The 22,724-nt window shown below is 45.1% G+C and overlaps 1 protein-coding gene across 5 annotated transcripts in view; it reads left to right on the forward strand.

The window, feature by feature from the left end:
- The window catches only part of LOC109855181 (polypyrimidine tract-binding protein 1), a 353,785-nt gene that overhangs the window by 70,431 nt on the left and 260,630 nt on the right, over window positions 1-22,724 (forward strand). For 3 of the 5 annotated variants that reach the window (XM_020429095.1, XM_020429104.1, XM_020429112.1), the window contains exon 1: window positions 7,878-8,875. The exons of 1 other annotated variant lie outside the window; for it this stretch is intronic. The gene's annotated coding sequence lies outside the window, so the exon portion shown is untranslated. Of the gene's footprint in view, window positions 1-7,877; window positions 8,876-22,724 lie in introns of those variants that run through there. One more of the 5 variants, XM_020429129.1, reaches the window with a different exon arrangement.

The following is a 22,724-nucleotide window of genomic DNA, read 5'->3' on the forward strand; positions in this document are numbered from 1 at the left end:
AGCACGCTCGGGATTGACTTGTCCGTGGCAATTAACGCTCTGCCGTTTTATATAGTTTCCCGCAAAAATAACCTTTCACAAAGCGCGCGATTTATGGCAACTCTCTCGCGTTACGCCGCTCACACGACGCGATAGATCATCAAGGGAGGTATCGTCACGAGCGACGTGTGATACCAAAGACATATTTTACGTGCGATATTGCACTATTCCGAACTAAAGGAACGCGCTAATCGATTAATAAATTGAAGCTGATGGCCGCGGCGGACAGAATTAGAAGAGCGACTGAAGCGGTGCCAGCGCGTCTCTTTTCACTTAAACGTTACTGCTCGTCGGTGTCAGATTGTCGTTATATTTCATTGTGAATTACCGTCTTATTAATACGCATCGGTCAAAATTTCTGATGACACCGCGGACAAAATATTGCTCGGGCAACTGGCAATTACAATAGAACCTGAAGAAGAATTGATCACACTCTGTTAAATTTCGCGAAAATCGACGCGACGATCGCGTTACATAAAAGTCAAATTTTGCGCGTCAGAAAAAATTGATCATGCAAATGAAAAATCTAATTGAAAACCAATCAAATCATTCAATAGTTGAATTTTATTTTACTACTGAAATTCGATTGCATCCGAGTTTTTGTTTGTACGGTGTTTTCGAATTGAAGCAGTGTTGTAAAACAATAGAGAGGGAAAAACAGCGCGAAAAGGGAACAAAGCGTAAGCCAGACAAGCCGGTCAATTAATTAACAGGGAACGGACAGCAGATGGTGCGTGCCGTGAAGATGTAACGCGCAAGAAAGGAAAAGAAAAAAGAACAAGACCGACGGGCGGTTGTACTGTTCAGCATCGTTTTTACAACTTCGAGAGCCCGGTACACATCGAAACTATTAGAGTTCGCTACGTTAATTAAGCTGCCCTTCAACTCTCCTTTGTCTTTCTTTACCCTTTTACATAACTGGTGCAGTACTTCGGACTTTAAATGAAAAAAATTACTTATTCAAATATTCTGAATTTTTTACTTACCGAAATTATCAGCGGCGATCCGAGAAATTAATACAAGATTTTCGTAACGAGTTTGTGTGTTCTGAATTTTTTTTTTTTTTTTTTTTTGAATATACATTCCGAATATAAAAAATGTTTAAATACAATATTCCGAAAATATACACATAAAGGAAGGAACATAAAAAGCGGAACATTTTCACGGTGCGTTTTCACCGGCGTGGCGGAGTGTCTAGAAAATGTTTGTGGAAAATTTTCACGTAGAAAATTTCCACGTTTTTGATCCTGCTGAAATACGGCACTGAGTTGCGGTGATTCGCGGTCTAGCGCCGACGTTCTTAGCGAGCGGGGGAGCGTCATTACTTAATTTAGATTAATTTCAGTTCCCTCGCGCTTCTGGCTCGTCGCTCGCGCGCAGCTCAGCCGTCGCAAACGTTCCTCGAAAAATTTTAGCGAAGAGACCGACCGTTTGCATAGAAGAGTACATCACGACGCTCGATTCCGCACTGTCGAGTGGCACAATACAACAATGTCGTTGCGCAGATAAACCTTAATGTCATCATAAAAATTTTCTTATACATTACAGGTAAATCATGATAATAATTAACGTCGATGTTATCGACACGATAAGCAGGTCAATCGTAATTAAAAGGCCTTGAAATTTTTACGCGTTCATATTCATACACGATTACCAAGCGTCGATATTTCATCGTCTATAAATAAATATACGCGGCAATTGTTGACAACTCGCACGTTGTGACGTTAAAGCAATAAATAAAAAATTGATGCACCCCCTTCCCCCGCGGCGGAAATAAACGTCCCGATAACGTCGTCGAATATGTTAATGCGCGCGACAAGAAGCTTGTAAAATATATTTCTTTTAACGTACTCTAAATTTCGCACGTACAACGATGCTGCAATTGTACGTGTGCTGTAACTCTTTATGTATCACGTGATTGCGAAACGATTTACGTGACGGACGCATTATTGCGGTAAAATATAATCCGTGCCAAGTGTGGACAAACCTGTCCCTCTCTCTCTCTCGTAGCAGCCCAGGAGATTGTACTGAATGACGATGAAACCGTGTGTATATATGTACGCACAACACTCGAGAATTGTATCTCGCTTTACTATACGACATACCGGTCGGGACAAGTCTCGCTCTGGATTCAGGTTCACGGTTACCTGATCGCGATAACTGATAGCACTACTGCTGCGTCGCTTAATCGCTCGCGTTTCGCCTCGATTACTTTCGTTCGAGCGAGCCGATCGATTTCATCGCGCATTCCGGACTTACTTTCGTTCTGAGATTCACTCTTCTAAGCGTTCATCGTTATCTTCTCAAAATATACAGATTAGATATTCTTATTATTACGTACATAAACTCTTCCTGTGAAATAGACACATTAGATTGGGTTGAACACTAAAATATCGAAAAAGATGTTTTTCTCTTCGAATTTTTTAAAATACTTTTTTGATGAAAAAGCTCCTCTATGTAATTGTATTTCCGTACACGAACCGAAATAAAAACACTTGTTTTGTAATAAATTTCGACTTTGAAACATTCGTCTATATATATTGACAAAAAAAAACATTTGCCGTTTTTTGTATGAAATAGAAAAACATTTGCAACTGTTAAAGTATACAAAAAATATTTACGGAGTTTTTAGAATTTTAAACAAATATTTTGTTTGGGGTAAATTTCTCCCCCGCGTGAAACACACACACGTCGTAATTGTCAAATATTTATTTCAGTGCGCGCGTCTAGAAATAGACATAGAATAGCATATTCAAACTACCTACTATATAACTCTTCTCCGGTTTCGCTAAACAGCTGATTGATTTACTGCGATCCACTTAAGGCAGATTTTTTCTGAGACCAATGTGACGTCTAATCGCCCGCTCGAAGCGAGCGTCTCTTGACTGCTCATCCGAGTGATAAACGACGTCCCGCACTTGTGCCAAACTGAGCGTCGCCTGCATTGAGACAATTCGCGCGATCGTAGGTGTTCGTGCTCATCAACTTTTGGAACGTCTCCGTCTTAGCGATCTTCAAGGAAAACTTTGAATGAAGCCTTACTTACGTAAGAATCCTTATAGTTTCCGCGAAGTTTCCGCCGATTTGTGTAACGCTCCGCTGCTTTAGGAAGCGCAACGTCCGGTATACGTGGTTGATACGCAAATTTTTAGCTAACTAGGTCGTCGTTTTAAAATCGAAAAAAATATCAAAAGTCCGCAGCGTCAGCCTCTTCGTAGGAAGAGACAGCGCGCGTGGACGAGACGCTAAGACTTGAAGAGGAGCGGCGAGCTCGAATTCCGTAAGTCACCGTCGTGACTTTACGGCGGCCGCGATAAATCTTAATTCGCACGTTGTAACGCAGCGTTTAGCGTTTCACACCGAGTGAGATATGGCCCGCTCTCTCGAGCTGTCTCGCCCTTCTCGCGAGTTGTTTTGTTCCCGTCGTCGTTTCGGGATTTCGAAGTGTGCAGAAAATTCGCACGAAGATCCGATCTCTCTCTCGCTATTTTTCTGTCTCTCTCTTTCCCTCGCGACCTCGTTTGCATACATTATCAACCGAGCAACATCGATGAAAACGCTTTATTTCCGCTCCAGACTCGATAGGGTCAAATAGATTCTCAGCCTTGGCCGGTTGATAATGATATGAGTCACCATTTCGTTGACTTCGATAATATACGTGGGAATCGAACTTGTGCAACTGTAACATAATTTACACCGAAACAAAAGTAGGCCAAATGTGAAACCAAAACACAAGTTGCGCGTGTGCGTTTTATATTGAATATAAAAACCGAGACATTCGATTCCTTTTTTTTTAGATCTTTTTCAGTGTGCGACTAATGTATAATTTACATCGAGTTTCGAATTGTTAAAAAAAAAAAAAAAAAAAAAATTTAAATTCAACAGAAAAGAAGGAAATTTCAAGTAATTGAACTCCCGCGCCATTAGTAAGATTAAATTTTACGTAGTCATATTTTCTTCTCTCGAACGATTACGAAAGTGTGTTCGCACTGTCGTTTCAACTCACTCGTCACTCTATAGGATTGATTGCCAGCCTTGGGAATAATAATTCTCATCATTACGTCAATTATAATTAAATCGATTGTATAACAAATATAAAATCCCGCGATTGCCTCCACTGATGTATATACGCGATAAACACGCCGCGGAGATAAACAGGACATTAATAGTATAATACGAGGAATCGATAAACAATATTTTCACGCTTATACGCGATAAAAAAAAAAAAACGTGATGCTTCATACAATACGGGAATATATTAAGTTAAGTGAAATACTAATCTTATATATATATATATTTTGGTTTTATCTTTTAAATAAATTTTACTTTATATCCTAAAGAAGTATCTCTTAGACTCTAACGCGTTACATCGAAGTGAGACGGACGGCGATTCGCTATCCTTTCTAAATTACGAAAGGAAAATTGAGTTGTTGCGACACACACTCGACACAGGCCGATTGAATTCGCGAACTCGAACGGCGCGCGGTTGCAAGCCTCTGCGTAACTCAAAACCTTCGCTTTTCTTCGAGACGGAATTTACAACCCGGCTGACTTTATCAGGATAAATCCCGTGACCTATAAAACATTTCCCCGGCCCATCCTCTCGATCCAGTGCCTCGTATTCTCGATGCGAATCTCGGCCGGGACGGATCCGCGCACGAAGGAAGCTAAGCCGCACCCTTCGTGGTTTCCAGGATGAGGAGGGCGCTCGCCAAAGAGAGAGAGAGAAAGGAAATCCCCGCGAAATGGAAAGTAACGAGCTGATCTTGTGTCCCACGAGAAAACCGCGAACCCTCTCTCTCTCTCTCTCTTTGTTGTATCCTGTCTCCCCCTTGAACCTACTTTTTTTTAAAAACGTGACCCTGAGACTTCTTTCTTCTTATTCTCCTTCTGCGCTACGTGCCCTCGCAGATGCAAGGGAAACACGTACGCTAAACTCGCGCGCTTCGTGTGCGCGCTCTCGCTCGCAGGTCCTTTGTGCGCGAGAGCGGGGATCCTGTGGGTACGTTTCCCATGCAAATACGCAGGGCCGCACGATTCAGCGCTTCCTTTGTCCGTGGCAGGACGCGCCAGCCGTCCCGTCACATGTAAGCACACTCTATATATCCCCGATCTTCGAAGAGAAACTGGCGTCGAACACCTGATATATACATATATATGTTTGAGGAGAGGGAAAATTAACATTTCAATTGTGCGTTGCTAGAAGAGAATGTTTATTAACGAATTTCAGGACAGTAAGAAGTAAAATTGAATCAAAACTTCCCACTTTTCAAGAGAATTTGAATTTCTGATATTAATTCCCACAATGAGCGCGAAATCTAATTTTGTTACAACACGACTGATTCAGCGGCAAACATACCGCGAGCTGATATAGTTATTTATTACAAATAAATTACGTAGCGCGATAAGCGACTGTCTCACCGGTCGATAGTAGCGCTGTATAATTCGGTAATCGAATTTGCGTAATCCTTACAAAAGGCGCGTTTAATTCGCGCCTCAAATATTCGAGGCGTTTCGAATCGCCGTTGCACAACGACGACGGGTTGCGGCGGTGTTACGCTGCTTTTCGTGCAACGGCGTAATGAACGAATTTCACTGATTAGTCGCTTGATACGTGATATGCCGGCTCATGGTTGCTTCTCGCGCGCGAGGTGTAGCAGCGACCAACGATATTTCGTCGTCGTTCCGTGGTGGCAGTCGAGCTTCGTTTCACGAGCTCCCACGATTTGCTTTCCCATATCTCGTGCACATGTGCAACCCCGCGCCGCGCACACGTACATACGTATACCAAATCTGCAGGATTGCGGTGCAATCGCAATATACGCCAGTCGGCTTTCACACCTCCATTATTAACCCTGATGCGTTATCTGCCAACGCGATAAAATCGATCCGAAGCGCTTCGAGAAGTCAGAAAACGCGAAAATAATAATCGAGAAGTGAAACAAACTTTTCTCTTGTTATTTGAAGAAAATAAAATTTATTTTGCGTGAAAACAATTCACGGCATCGCGAGGGAGGGCATCCGACTCTGAAGAGATCGACGAAGCATTCGCTTTCCGGAGCGGATTCTAGCAGAGGCGTCGAACGTCTCACGGACCGATGAGGGGACCCCGCTGTCAAAAATACGCGGTGCACAGCTAAAAATACCCCCGCGCGCGCGACGACGACGACGAAAGTGTACGAAAGAACGGGGCGCCCGTATCGAGTAACACGCATCGCGTCGAAAAAATATAACCCCGGACGCTCGAACGTAAAACGCAATCCGGTTTCCGCGCGGGTCCCCCTTGGCAAATGACGAGGTGGAGAGGGTGAGAGGAAGGAACCTCGCCCAGAGAACTCACCGTCTGAGAGGACCTTTATGCGCGACGCGGATGGCAGACGGTTGAGGGCCCTCCTGATGCCCTCCTGCCTTCGCATCCCCCCTCTCTGTTCTACCCTCTTGTTCCCGCGCAGCAGGCCCGAGCTCTCTTCCCATCGCACAACTGCTATCCGACACAAAGCATTCTCTCTGCTGCCGCCGTGGTGTGCAAGGTCTCCCGTTCATTTCCCCGGACACGTCCCTCACCTCCCCGTTCCCTCTCAATCACTCTCTCTTTCTCTTTCTCTCGCCGGTCTTTCTATTGCGCTCATCGCTTTTTTTACGGTACGCGCCGTCCTTGTCGCGCCCGATACGTTTCGTCTTCGGGGCCCATCCGCTCCTTCTCTCACCTTGCCGGTATTCTTTTCGTCCGTGCGATGCACGTATACGTAACGGGTGATTCGAACGAAGCTTCTTTGTGCAGGTATAAAGAATCGGGACGAAAGAGACCTGCTGTAGATTTACTTTAAAAAGGACGAATTATCCTAAACCTTCCAAAGAGAATTTGTGTTGGAATTTTGAACCTGCGTGGATTTCATCAACGGTGTTCTCTGACGAACACAAACGCGTTTACACATTCACGCGATCCCGCTGAATATTTCAGATATTTTTCGAACGATGGAATATTACTCATCGAAATAAAATCGAAATTCGAATTATGCAAATATACAAAACACAGTATCCGCATTATGCAAATATACAGCCAAGGTATGCGCTATGCAAACTCGTATTATGCAAATGTCATCGAGGGAACATTTATTTCCACTTTCCTGCGCGAACAATAATTCTACGCAAAAATCACGGATCCGCGGCAACGATTTCTTTTTTTTGTACGAACGAAATTTTTCTTTTTCACGACGAATCAAATCGCATCCGGACGTTCGCGCGTATATATTTAAGCGTCGGAAGTGCAAGTCCGCGGAAAGAATACGAAAGGCGCGCGATCCGCAGGCTCGATTCTCGCGGGACACCCCGTATACATATCCTGGCATGCCTCCTACATCGTTCGCTATCGGCGACGGCGGCGATGCACATAGAGAGACGAACGAAGGAGGAAAGAAGACAGCGCCACCGGCGACGCGGAACGCGCGAGTAAGATCGTCGCGACTTCGAGTCGAGTCGGCTGTTGCCGGCTTGCCGTTTGTACCGCGCCGCGCGCCACCCCGCGGATGCCCACGTTCCCCCACTACGGTCCGCGTAGTCAGTCGCCCCGCGTCCCTCTCGAGAGTCGGAGTCGCGTTGTGTGTCGTTGTTCCCCACTCGTCCTGTTCCCGCGCGCCGTCCGACCCCGCGCTCCGGTTCGCTCTCCTACGGTAAGTTCTCCCCTCTTTCTATCTAACCTTCTCCCCGCAAGCCGCCTGTGTTTCGACAAGCGATCCCTCTTCACCTCTCGTCCACGTTCTCGCGGCATGCCGCGACTGTAGCGAAGTTTAGCATCGCCTCTTTTTCTCTCTCGCAGCGCGCACTTACGTTTTTTCACTTTACGTTTTTTCGAATCTCTTTTTAGAGTTTTTAACCTATCAAAAGTTCTTTCGAGAATCGCGTTTTTCTCCTCTCGTCTTCTTTCTCTCCCTTCTTTCTTCTTCGCGACTTGTTTTTCTTTTGTTTATTATTTTTTCTTCCCGTATTTGTCTTTGTCCGCGCTCGGTACGTTACGCGGCGTCTTGCTTGAATGTTTCCTACTTTGTCCGTCTCCATCTTACTTCGGCGTCGTTTCTCTTTCTCTTTCTTTCTCGCGCGCGCTCCGCCTCCGTCTCTTTTTCCACCGGTGTTTACCCCGGCAATACGACGATCGCTTAAGTGCACGGACGAGCACACACAACGTGACGCTGCGTGACGCGTTCTGTACGTGCACAGAAGACTCGTCATACTCGGTGCCTCGTGTGGGAGAGCGTTGGAGCAAGAGGGGCTGACGCGCGGGTACGAGTGAAACGGCGGCGGCACGTAGCTTGTAGGGAAAGGCGGAGAGAGGAAGGAGAGCAGTAGCTAGCCGGTGGTGCGTCGTCGTCGGGTGCTTCCCTAACCTCCAAAACGGTCTCTCTTCACAACGAACCGACGCGTACGGTACACGTACGACGCTTGTCTGCCACCTCGACGTGCGCGCCGAGTGAAGTTGCCTACGATTCGCTAAACGTGTCGCGCACACAAAATCCGCAGTCAGCGCTGCTTCTTTCCTCCCGTGTCGTGAGCGATTTATACGAAAATAACTCGCGTGTGGTGCGGTATATCGTGTCGATTCCTGAACTAACTGATCGCGCGTACGTAAAAAAAAAAAACTCCGTGGAATCGTGAGAATCAACTAAAGTCGACGATCGAGTTTCGTTATTTGAAATTTGTATATTGCTGTGTCACGTTTGTGTGATTCTGCCGGAAAGACGCCGTTTTCTACCTACGGATATCTTCGCCGAATATATTCTCTTCTCTGCCCAGTTGGACGTTTTCTTCCACCATCGTCGTCGGCTCTACCTGGGAACCTACCGTAAGTCTGAGATTTTCTGTTTGATGCATAATAGCGTGATACGATGAATAATAAACGTGACTGAGACAAGACGCGCGTGTGTACGATAGGCGTCGTGGTCGTGCGAGTTCGCATGGCGAATGCCGGTTCTGCGCGCGCTTCCAAATCGCGTGGACGTCGTTTCTCCACCCCGTGGTTAGCCCCCTCGCGTGTACTCGAGGGTGCGAAAGGCGCATGTCCGTCCGTCTGTGTCCGCGTGTCGAGGATATTCACCACGGGGGGGTTCATAACCCCCTCGCTTGGTCCACGCGATTTTCTGTCAATAACGCCGGCGGAGAGCGCGACATATTTGTCGCTCGATCGATGTAAGCTCCGATTTTCTTCACGGCTGCATTCTCGGCGAATTCGAGACTTGCCGTCGTCTTGCAAGCGGTGGATATTTGCTCATCTGCAATATATCCACGAGGAATGGGCCAATCATTGGCAATAAGCGCGAAACGATGTCTCAGTGTCGAGTCCGCTGAACGCAGCCATTGATCGTTTCGTCACACGTATTTTCCGACGCGACGCCGTGAACATCGCCGTTTGTATTCTTCGTGATCTCGCGCGAGTTTCGCAGCGCAACTCGATCGCGCAACCAAATAGAATTTCATCCGGAAACACGTGATCGCTTTGTTCGTTTTCCTATTTCGGGAAATTTTTGGAGAATTTTCTTTTTAGTTTTTTTTTTTTTTTTATCTCGAAAACCTATATATCTGGTGCTTTTGTCACTAAGTACTAGCGCGTATTTCGTCGAATCAGTTCTCTGCTTCTCGGAAAATAAAACTAGACTCTGGTAAAGAGTGTGTATAGTTTTTCTCTCGTCTCATTCCGATCGTACGCGCGCATCACGTGGAAAAATCTTACTAGGAGAAAATATCGTTACGCTCGCGCAGCGGGAAAAAGCGAAAAAAAAAAAAAAAGCGCACTCTATAATGGCGATCCGACGAGCCGTCGGTCGATATCAATGAGACTTGTATTCGCGGTAACGAGACCGTACCGGGCGAAGCGCGTTTTTTGCGGGGGGCGGTGGGCGTAAAAGTTGCTGCCATAAACAGTCCCCCGGCTCGTGGCGCGTAGTTACGCGGCTTATCGCGGCACCGCATTGCGCGTTCCTCGAACTCTCGGCCTTCTCTCGTGTATGCGCGCACCTGGCGAGTATACGGTACCCTGGCGTGATACAGCGATTGAGTACGTCAGGTTCTCTTCAGGATCGTGAGAATCTCCGTTGCACGCGGCTTTGTCTGATGCGCGCGCGGCAAGAATTCATCCGCACATATTCAATACAGACGTTTCGTTATTATCTATCAATTTTGTTTCTCAATTTTATTTTGTAACGAGATTGAGCACTGACATTTTAGCTTGACGTGAGATTGCGGTTTCCAAACGAAATTTATAATTCGATATACACTTTATACCGCAAAACATTTACATCAGCTTCGAGTTTCAAAGCTGCTTCGTGATGCTATCTTGCTCGAAACTGTTTTCCGAAAACAGTACTACAAAACGCTACTCCTAACGTGTGTAAATTTACTCCTGTGAGATACAGCGATGTGTGCAAACGCTTAGTTTGCTGTAAAATTCCGACGCTCTTGCATTCGCGAGGCGTGACTTGAAAGCGACCCTTTAGGCTCGCGCGCGCGCGCGCGCCTCATTGAGGCAACATTGTCGGCGTCGTCAACGACGCCATTGTCAATAGAAACTAGACTGCAAACCGGCAATCAGAGCAGCGTGTACTCTCGACGTGGCGGAGAGCCGAACCCGCGCGCGCGAAGGAACTCGGCGCGTGTAATTGCTTCCTCGGGAATTAGAAACCGCGCCTTATGCGTACACGGCGAGTGTCGCCGCGATCGACGTAATAGGAAATCTCGCCGTAATCGTGATTAGTTACGGTACGGTTTCTCCGTGAGCAAAAAGAAACGGCGAAGGTTCCGTTCAAGCACCTTACTGTCATTTACTAACATTTCCGAGCTGACGCCGCGAACTTCTAGGACAGACCTACTTGATTCAGAAATAAAAACCAAATCGGTACTAATAATAGAACCTGCTAGAGCAGAAATAAGATCTCAGGAAACTTTAAGTATTGGGCTACAAAATTGACTGGCGCGCTAAATGTTGCGAACGCCAAAACTGCTGCTCTAAAGTGCTAAGTTTTCACCCGAGACCTCGTTTAGCACACTCATATCAACAGTCGAGTGCGCAGAATAGAGTCTCTCAGCTCTGTGCCTCTAAACGACAAGTTTTTTTTTCTGCATGACGAGAAGGTTCATCGGATTACTTCGCGATTCACGCTGCGCCTCGGCCTGAAATTCCACGGTCGGGTGATATCGGCGGCCCGTAATTGTGACCGTGATCCGAATATCGACGACCAAGACTGCGCCTCGGGTGTATTTTTGCGCCGCGAATGGTAATCGCGCGACGTTCCCGCGAAACCGAAAGAAAGAGAGAGCTATTTTCTCCGATGATGCGCCGCTATCTCAATGCGGTGCCTCTTCGTTGCCGATGATATGACAAAGACGTTTGCACCTGCGTTATGATTAAAACATTTTTGCACGTCGTCGTCATCGTCTACCTCTCGTCCTGTGTGTCCGAATCGCGAAAACCGGTTTCCCGCCGCTATCATCGAGGACCCGATCCTCTTTTCTGCTACGGTGGCTTTATCGTCGAGACCGAAGTCGCAGCTCATCATTATGCAGAACACGTTTCGCAATTCGAGAGAATTCGCTTCTCGACCATCGCGCGACATTAGGTACCGGGTTAGACACCGACGTTTTTTTTGTCTCTTTGATACCGTTTTCGTTCAATGTGTTTGTTATTTACACAAGAATCTCTTAACGCAATTACACGTGCGTATAATTAACGAATGAATATAATTAATTGGTCCAAGTAATAATAATGAATGTTGTAGTTAATGAATTTTTAATCTATTAAAGGTGAAATAGAGCGGTTATGTTTTTGTGCAGTAATTATGTTTTTGCTGTGCGAATTCAACATCGCGCGCGGTTTACGATGTTTCATGGAAATATGAACACAAGGAAACACGATTTTAGCGCTATCGGATAACCGACGATGAATTTTATCGGTTATAGGATTATATTGTATCGGGTTTCAAAGAGTTATAAGATTATTATCGAGTTTCAAAAATTGGTAGCGTGTTGAGAGACAAGCTGAGGGAGAGAAGGAAAATCTTTCGCAAATATTTTTGTTTTTATAACTGCGCCACGAGAGTCGCACACGTTAGATAGATGTCTCATTTTACCTTGGTATCGATCCGACGCATGTCATCAACTCTTTTAATCTTTTTCCTTCTTCTTTTTCGTTCCTCTCCTCGTCGCGCTCGGTGTTAAAGCACCACGGTCGACGTTTTCAGGACGTATCATACTCGCAATTTATGGGAACCCTATGCCGAGAATGCCGAGCATGCGCTACGAACGATCTAAGGGACCTACGGAGACAACTAAATGCTTCCCATAACCGGGATATTAAAGGATTTATTAAGCGCCGAAGGTCCATTCGGAGTTCTCTTCGTATTTTTACAAGTTGATGACCTTTTTCCTATTCCGGCAAGAAAAGAAATTTTTACCTTCGCGCGCTAATCCAGAATTCTTGTTTGTCTCTCAGTTCCGAGGCTCCGAGCTGTTATAACACTTCAAATCTCTCTTAAATTTTTTATCTAGGTTTTTTTGTTCTCTCTACCGGCAATGGCGTAATAATTTTTTTGTGCACGCCTTGAAGATATATAATTTAATACCTTCTATTATCGATACGACTTGATAATTCTTTTGCGCGCACTAAAAATATACGTATACTTTTTTTTTTTTACGTTTGAAGTAGTTTCTTCGGGCGTAATTTTAAACACTGTTCGGTCAGAATTCACGGTCATTTAAATAACAGGCGAGTCAAACGAGTAAACCACGTGTGGTTTCTCTTGATCATCAAGGTCGTCCAACTCGCGCGGAGCAATCCATCAATCCTCCACGCGCGAGTGGAATATTTCTCCTTTCGCGCAGTTCTTCTCTTATTTTCTTCCATTCGAGGCTTCTCTCGTATTTTGGACTCGCGTGGCGTATCATATTTTTCCATTTCGACGTTTATGGTCGACGTGTCGCGACACCGTCGATTTTTCTTCCGCGATTCGAGATTTGTAAGCACGGATTATATCTGGGGAAAAGGTTTTTCCCAGGAGACAATAGGGGAACGGCAAAAGAAGTTTCCGACGTCGGGGAAATTTTCTATTTCTATTTTCCCTCCCTTTCCTCATTTTTCGTGACTAATTTTATCGTCAATTTTTTCGTCGTGATATTCGGACCGCCATACGGATTTCGCTCGGAAATTCGCGTGTTTACATAATGCTGTTTAACCGCGCCGCGATTCCTGGATTTCTTCCAGCGTTGGTTTGCCCGAACGATCAACTGTCGATCGTTCGTTTTCGTAACGTTTCACGAGGCGGTTGTCTGGTGTAATAAGAGGGTGATTCCTCTCCGCGGTAATCGATTGCTCGACGGTATCCGTCAGACGCGTGTGTTTTCTCTTTCGGCGTGATTTCCGTATTTCACGATTCGCGGTTTTCAAACCGCCGACCGAACTTTCCACGAAAGAGTACATAGCATTGCGAGAGAATATTTTCTCTGTCTCTCTCTCTCTCTCTCTCTTTCTGTTTCTCTTTCTCTCCCTCTCCTTCACCCGTTCGGCTTTCTCTCTTTCTGCTTCTGTCAGAGCCTTCCACTCGGGTAAACACCCACCGGAAACTATCTTGTAGAAAAATAAGCAACGCTCGCGGACTTGCGTGGCATTGACGTGATGTTTCGCGGGAGGCGGAACGCAATTTCATTCGGCATGAAACGCGCGTAACTTAAGAGCCGCCATCACGCGAGTGCCTTTTAACCCGCGAGTGTGCTCGTCGGTGTGGTTATTGTGTGCTAGCGTAGCGACTCCTTACGTCTTACAAGCTGATTACATCAGGTTCTGTCATGCAAAATAACTTCATCATCTGTCATCATCCACTTAAACGGACAAAAAGCGCAGTTTCGAAGTATGAAAAAAACTTTCTTCGTTTTTACTAATTATCCATTATCCAAGATCGAAGATTTAGCTTCGGAGGCGCCATTTTTTTTTTTGCGTAGAGTGACGAGAGAGTGCCTCGGTGTTTAGACGCGGCGGAGAGCCCCGATTCCATTTTCGCGGCGATCGAACGTTCAACGGGAGGAAGAGAGGGAGGAGAGGGTTACTCAACGTAACTCATGTCGCGGGAAATTAATTAATTAAATCGCCCTCGTTGCGCGCCGGATGGATGATCGATACTGAAAATTAACTGCCGCCGTAATACTCACGGCGCATGCCCGGTCCCGTCTTTCGCGGAGACGATCTGTCGTCGACGAGAAACGACAAATTAGCAAACGGGCTAATAATCGTGAATATCGCGACCGATCGCGTGATTACTACTCTCCGGCAATGTTAATGACATTCGACCCATTTCAGCATTGGGGACCTTGGTGTAGTTATCTCAATTCCCCTCGTCGGTGCAATCCGAAGTGATTTATCGAGATTATCGACGAGAGTAAAATCGTATTTTTTTTTACCACGCAAAGAAAAAATCCGGAATCTTGTGTTATTTTGTTCTAATCAGTGAAGATATCAGATTGCGAATAAAATTCGCGCGTCCCCGCACACACTCATTGTTGCAAACGTTGTGTTGCGTTGTTGCGATCAAGTAACTTCCCAATCGAATTGTCACCTCTTCTCTCTTTCCTTCCCAGTTTCTGGAACGCGGACGGAATAAAGAATTCGTCGGTGCGTGTCGCGCGTATACGTGCCGTAAATAAATCGACAGAATAGCGACGGCGGCTGAAAATAAACGCCAAGAGTCGCCGCGCGCGCGCGCGCTTCATCGTCGGCGACATTTGTCGACCGCGGTTGGTGTGTCAAAAACAAATTTCCGAGTCGCGCGAACAAAAGCGCCCGATCGCGCCGACTGCGTGCTGGTAGGTAATGCGAACTTTCGATAATCCGATCACGTCTCTCCGTTAATTAGATCGGATTACGGAGATTGCGCGCCGAGAGCACGATTTTTGGTCGCGCGGTCGCGTTTTTTTCCTCTCTTTCTATCTCTGTTTTCTCTTTTTTTTTTCTCCGCCGCCGAAAATCAATTTCTTGTTACGGCGTAAGCCGCAAAAACGGTTCTCCGCTATCGTGCGTAGTTTCGCTATATATACATATATACATATCCTCTCTGGAAAATAGGTTTCGGGGTACGTACACGAATGGAAAATTTTTACCGCGTAGAAATTTTCGCGATACCGTGCGCCACGGCGGATATTAAATTTAAAATAATAGACATCGCGGAAAGTGCAGCGGCAGCTTTTTCCGGAAAACGATACTTGGAATGCGAGACGAAGCGGACGGGGCTCTAGCTTCCCGCCATTGTAATCGTAGTATTTCGCCGTTGTTACGATAATCCTAATTATTACGGAAAATGACGTGGTGTAAACGGAGCTTAACGCACGCCGACGTTCTCGTGTCGACGAACAATCCGAGGCTCTTCAACCAGGAAGCGAGTAATTTCGCCATCCCGCGCCGTCCACCCACCGAGAACGGAGAGAGATACTTAATTAATTCCACCACGCGCGCGCGGTGAATGCCGCCGATATTCTTGCGCGATAAAAATGTCGCGACGTATAATGACAGCCGCGCCGGATCCCATCCCCGGGGAAAAAAATAGCCGGACAGCGGCTTCTGTAATAGATCCGCTGTAGCGATTCCGTAATCCGATTAGCGTTCGGACATTTTTTTTCTCCTTCCGTTGCAAACTTATAAAGAGAATTTTATTTTGAGAAAGCTTTTTATTATATTTTCAATACCGCTATCTTCAAAGAAGTAGATTGCAAATAGTTGTACATTTTACCATTATTTACGCGCGCGCGCACAAGATTATTTTGTAAATAATCAAGGCATCATCGAATCGCGTGTCGGTGGAGAGAGATACGTTAAAAGTTAATAAATCCGGGCTTTTGCCGACGTTTTACACGTGCTGTTTCCGCTGGAACACGAGCTTTCATCGAATGGCTCTTGAAAAATTCAATCGCGACGAATGTGTGTCAGGGTCGCGTGTTGGAGTCGTTACAACTTCTCGAATGACGGTTACTGGAGACTCATTAGTGTTAGACTTTAAACGGGCGTTCGACTGGGAACAATCGGCTCTACGCCGATCGTAGACCAAAAATCAAATCGGATTGTTACGTCTCGCGGAGCGCCGTTTATTTGACTCATTTATTGTCGAAGTTTGGTTTTCGTCAATTCTGATTTGGGTTAACGCCAGCCAATAATCCCGTCTCTATTTTTGTACATGCATGTTAAATCGCGGATTATCAGCGAAGGTCAACGAGTCGGTGACTAAGAGAGTACTTTTAATCATTCATGTACATATTCAGCTCTCGAATACACTCGGCCTCGAATCTCGACGACGAACTCTTCACATTTGTCAGTTGAAATACTCGTACCAGAATTTACTTTAATTAAACGTTTGCGCGCGCTATTTCTCTCTTTAGTCTTTTAAATATTTAGATGCATAAATGCATTGACTATACTTGCAGACGACTATTTTCTTTGGAATCGATTCGCGGAAGTTCAAACATCATTTTGCACAGAACCTCGTCTAATGTCGCAAAATGTTTCTCGAATCCACGTGTGTTGGCCGGCGCTCGGAATCGTTTGTTAGTTCCGGTCGAACAAGCAGACGGCATCGACAGCTGCCTTGCGTCAGATATCTTCGATCATATATCTAAGCCGATATATTTTCGTCGTGCTTCGTATTCTCCTGGTACGCTTCTCGCGAACCTTTAAATCCCACCGGGAAAAGGTTTATTCAAGAATCGACGTGTCGTGCCCTAAAATTATTGCGCCCTAAAAACGAGGCGGCGAATGCAGCTGCTCTATAAGCGCCGCCCCTGCAATGCGCATTGCACATGCACGAGATACCGGGGTGTTTACATTATTACCGGCGCTTTGCTGTCACGATTTTGGACAGCTGCATCTGTCTGTCACGTCGGCGACTCGTTAACTTGCGATTAACGGCTCGCACATGTCTGGCGGCGAATAAAAATAAAAGGCAGACATTTTATAAAGTGTCACGGAGCAAACCCACGTGAGAGATACGCGCAAACAATGTGTAGCATGTGCAAAAAGCGACCCGATAGAACGTTGTGATTCCGAAACATCGAAATTTCTTGAAAATTCTGCGTACAAGTTTACGTAAATAACGACAACGATTTGTGTGTGCGTGTCAATTGAAAAAATATGTCATTAGATTTAATAATTTTTATCTATTCTATTATTAATTTACATTTAATTGTTTTTTTATCACCGATAATGAGAAAAATTAAACAAAAGTATGTATGCGCGAATTAAACGCGAACGAAATTCAAAAGACCATTTCGAAACAAAATTTAGAAATCAAAACCTGGCGTGCAACGTGTTAATTTGCACACGGAGGTATAAATACGTACAATTTCTTTTGGAACTTGTCCATGTTGTGATAGTAACGGTAGGCGTAATAAAACATGTGACGACAGCCGCGTGAAATGATCTGGCGAGTGTTCGCCGGGCAATTTTCTCATTGGACGTCACGCGGTGACCATTCTCGCGAGGGGTGGGTATCATCATCATAATCATCATCATCATCATCATCATCGCGTGTAGTTCTGGCAAAGATATCACCTCGATTGCGCTTTGAAATTATTGCAAAACGAAGCATTTGTTGCCGATGCAAACTCTTCGAAACAATATCGCGCTCCGATTATTATTGGCGAACGGTATAATTTCATTTCGTGCGCGCAATCGCGCCCCGGCAGTACGACGCGCGTTTTAGCTCGCGTGTCCAAATTTCGCTTTATTCGCGAGGTTCACAAACACACCGCCTATTCAACCGATAATTCTATCACAGATTTGTGCGAGACGTTTGTCGTATAAGCAAATATAAAGTAATAACTTTGCTACATATAGTTTTCAGCGTTAATCTTATCTGACGCAATAGTTGAAATGCGCGAGAAATTGCAATTTTTAGATAACACGAACGTTTATCGTCGCGAACGGTATCGGTTCTTCGATTACATTGTACACGTTGGCGCGCGGAAACGAGGTTGCACACCGCTCCGCGTGACGATAATTTAATTGAAAGTGACGTCTTGGCACCGGGACGCGCGCGATCGGGTGATTTAATCCGCTGTGCGCGGATGCGGATGTAACGCATGCGGATGTAACGCACGCGTGTGTTGTGCACGATGCGCAGGTACATTCCGTTGTTGCAGACCCGGCGCACATCGTTATTGGAAATTGCGTGTTGCAATACGCTCCGTGCACATGCTCCGTGCATGATTTTGACTCGGCCGTCTCTTTATATATACATATATATGTATATATAAAATGTATATATATATACATATATATAAAATATACATATATCGGCTAGAGGCAAGCGCGCGCTTTTATCAGCTTATCTTTGAAAGCGACGGTAAACATTTGAATTATTAAGCCGCCTCTGCGCTTTGAGACGCGTTTCTCCGGGCAAATGACGGGAACGAAGAAAAGAGCGCGACGTAGAAAGAGAAACGAAGGTATATACATATAATAGAGAGGGGTGAAGCGAACAAAAGGTAGACTCCGACAACGAGTCGAATGCGAGAAATTAACTTCCCGTTTAACTGGAGACTTCCAGCTGGGAAAACTTTGGAAACGCGATATTTTCACAAGACCCGGGGGGAGAGGTTTGGAATTATAGGCTTTCCAAACTCCCTTCCATGGAGAAAATCTCGTGCTCCAATTACGAGTGGGATTTCATTTTCATTTACAACAGGCTGTAAAAATATTCGACAAGCTCGAAATTTCGCAATTTCGGGTTCATCAAAAATATAGGAAAAAAAAAAAAAAAAAAAAAAGATAAAACTGCCGTACGTGAAGCTTTAATGAAGCTTCAATTCCCACATTTATTTTCATTAAAATATTGCAAAACACTTTGCGCGAAATATTTCGCAGCTCCAAGGTTTTGATAACGCGATTAATTCTAGAGTATTATTACAACAACGTGCGCGCGCGGGGACGCGCGATCTCTCTCTCTTTGTGCTTGCTGTAAATCGGATTACAAGGAGATAAAATTCGCAGCAACGGAAAATGTTATAATCGAAACACACGGGAGGAACGCGCGCGCGCGGGGGATATATATTGCGTGTTTGTTATCCGATACGTTTGACGTCATTTGTATCCGATGATGTACAGTGCATTTTGCACAAAGGAAAACGGGTATTGTCAGTCGGAAAAATATTATTGGACAGTGAACGCGGTATGACGCGGAGAGACGCGTTTCTATTATGATCGAAGTGTTCTATTGACAATATATATATATATATATATTCAGGAAAATGCATTTGTGCAATATAAAATATTCATTCGCGTATACAGTTAATTAACATTTAGCGTGCCAGCGATTTTCCGAGTGATATAAATTGCGAATTTCGCTCGAAAATGGGCGATAAATTTCGCAATAAACCTCTACGGAACGTGCGTGACGAGTAAATAAAAATAAAAAAAGAAGAATGAAGGGAATTATCAAACAAGAAGTATAAAGAATTAAAAAAAGAAAAAATGACAAATTATTGCGTTTCACATGTCCGTCTCTATACCTCTTGGATAACAATTCGATAAACCGTGCTCAACTCGCATGGCGTGTTTCGATGTGTTGTGGGTAGCAATGATTCATTGCGATTACGTTTATCTTAATGACGCAATCGATAATACAACGCCAAGTGTACTAACACGTCAACGAACGTACGGCGTAGCTACATCATTCATTGAGGTCAAAGAATTGAATCATTCGCGTTGTGTTAGTAAATAGTTCAACTTTTTGCCGCAAACACACACAGGATCATGATTAAAATCAATATCAGATCTGTAATTTGGGATTTGTCTTTTACATACATTTTAATTGTTCCGCACATTTTAATATTTTAATTAATATTCTTTGACACCCATATACATATATATATATATAAAGTTTTTTCGCAATTTTAATAATTGACAGAATCAAATATATGCCTCTTCTCGATGTATATATATCATCTTTGAATTTAATTAGCCGTTGTTAGCGAAGTTCAACGCGCGAGAAAAGAAGTTTGAAGAGGGCGGCGCTGATGAGCTTGTTAGAGTTCCTCCTTCGCTCTTTCGGCAACTTCCATCGCCGAAACTTTCACCTTCGACGATACGTATATATTTCTTCGACCGCGACGTAGGACGAGAGTTGTGTTGAGCAGGCCTTTATGATTGACTGTCTTCGCGCATTGTCGATTCGCGAAAGAGGCAAGCGAGGGACTCGCCTTGTTCACCTGGAATGGAAAAAGTGAAAGTATGTCGCTGGGTCAAGTGTGCCTAACTTGCGTAACGTCGCGATTCTCGCCTCGTTTCTTCGAGAAGTTAGTCAATCGATTGCTCTTCGGAGTTCTCCTTTTTCTCTCTCTCTCTCTCTCTATTCTATTAAAAAGATTTCTTGAGCTTTGCTTTGTGTTACACACGCCGATACTCGATATACAAGAAAATCGATAGCACTCGGCCTTAATGGACTAGCATTTTCCGCGACAAAGATGTCCCCAAGGTACTTTACACGTCCCATGTAAACTACCAGTTTACACGTGAAGTAAAAGTATCAATGTTACGGCATTGATATACTTTCTCACCCGAGACCTGATATCGCGAAACTTTCCGCGCGCGCGATAGTTCCCGTCTAAACTGTGCGATACTTTTGCGAAGTATCGATCGTGCGCACGCTGCGTATTCCTCGGCCGCACGGGTGTGCACACCCGTGTTTCAAGGTGCGCGCCACGTTTTCGTAATTTCTCTTCGTTACGTGCGTTCAAAGTAATTTCTCCTCATCCCGAAAACGTTGAAGAACGCGGAGCTACCGGGTCTTGCACGCACGAGGGACCGTGTGAATGGATTCTTAATCGCCAATTTCTCGAAGAACTTTCTTCCTTTCGTTTTCCGCCGGATTCTCTTTCGCTTCTTACCTGTTATCATCAAGGCTCGGTTTGCGTCTCGCCGCAAAATCGTGTATATTATTATTACGTGTCTCTTCTTTGTCTCAAGCATGCGGTTTTGTGCGTAATAATAATTCGTAATGCCGACCACATAACGCGTCTCGATGCGTTTGTTAAATTTCTCGAAGCTTCGGTGAACGAAGGACTACTAGTTGCCCTCGTGTTTTCGTTTCTGACCGATCGACCGACCGACCGACCGACCGACGTAGGGTCTACATTCTTCAAACCGGTTCATTTGCCTCCTATCTTCGCTTCTTTTCTCTTTCTGTAGTCCACCGCTTGCTGTGTTTCTTATCCTCCACCCAATCTTACGATTTGGTTCCGAAACTGGTTCTGGTCTCGTACATACGACATGATTCGATGCACGTGAAATTAAATATTTTTCTCATATGTGTCCTAGAAACAGCAAACCACTTTTATTGATTCTGTCGTAAAAAATAATTTTTTTTATATCACATTTAACCTCTCTAAGGTCTGACCGCTGCAAATGGTTCTGGTAGCGATAACTTTATACGAGACGTACGTTACATACGTAAACAAGTTGTGGAAATATAGAAGTTTTCGAGGAAAAAGTGCCGGTGCTCTTAAAAAAATTGCCATTTGGAAAGCGGCTTGCACACTTCCCTTTTGCAAAAGTTGCACAAACATCGACGTAAAATTATACATCTCATCATCTGCACACGCCTGACGATTGCGCGCGCTCTGGTCATTCGTTTAGAAGTTTCACCGCCGATTAATTGCGTTTGTCGGGTTAACAACAAAAGAGATACCTAACGAGTCGAGCGGGCGGGCCTTTATCACGGTCGCCGGTTATTAATTATGTAACGCAAAACACGTCGACCCACTTCGACCCCACCGGGGTGAGGCAGAAAAAGAGAGAGAGGGAGCGAGAAGTGATAATTATGAACTACCGTTTGTTGACGGTGCGCGCGATAAGCCTTATTCGATGGGTGGGCGCCGCGCGCCGGCTAATGCGGCGTATTATTCACTTTTCTGTCGCCTCGCGCAAATATTAACGAGGCGGGCGTTCGTTATTATCCGAACGCGCGGCGAAAACAACGAGCCGTATTGCGTATAAATATGCATACGGGCTGTTTGCTGTTCTCCTATTTGTCTCGTAATAATGCGGACGCGCGCGTGCAGAGCGAGCGCTCGATCGCTGTTTCGCGCGAGATAAAGCGGTTTCGGATGCAGTTGTCAGTTGCGGCGGGGCGGCTGCCGATTGTTCGAACGGACGACAAGACGCGCGGGAAAATACTTTGTATAGACGTCGAAATGTCAACGGGAATTGCTGATAACGACGCGCGATGGGAGCTCGCTCAATTCGAACCGTAGTCTTTCGCGTTTAGAAGAATTACAAATTTGTACAATTGTTCGCGCGAATGATTTGAGATATTGATCACGAGGTGAGTAATCAAGTTGATAATAGTCACAAGAGGCTAGAACCTTTCCCCAGCTCCACATCGTGACTTCTCGGAACACAACCTTGAAGAAGAGAAGCGATTGAGAACCGTCGTCGAAAAAAATTACACATGCTCGATGCGTCAGCGTCTGGACGTGTCTCGGATGCGTGTGCGTGTGCGTGTGTGTGTGTAGGTACGATCGAAAAAATATATACTTAAACTTTCTTTGATCGATCAAATTTCTCCGGTCGTGCGCGACGGAGGTTTCCTTAAAGTTTGCGTTTAAGCTACCGACCTTGAAGACACATCGCACGCGTCGTTAATACGATCCTCGCGCGCTTTTTAGCGTGT

The sequence above is a fragment of the Pseudomyrmex gracilis genome, unplaced genomic scaffold (genome assembly GCF_002006095.1).
Source record: "Pseudomyrmex gracilis isolate BER0280 unplaced genomic scaffold, ASM200609v1 scaffold_3, whole genome shotgun sequence".
Lineage (NCBI taxonomy): Eukaryota > Metazoa > Arthropoda > Insecta > Hymenoptera > Formicidae > Pseudomyrmex > Pseudomyrmex gracilis.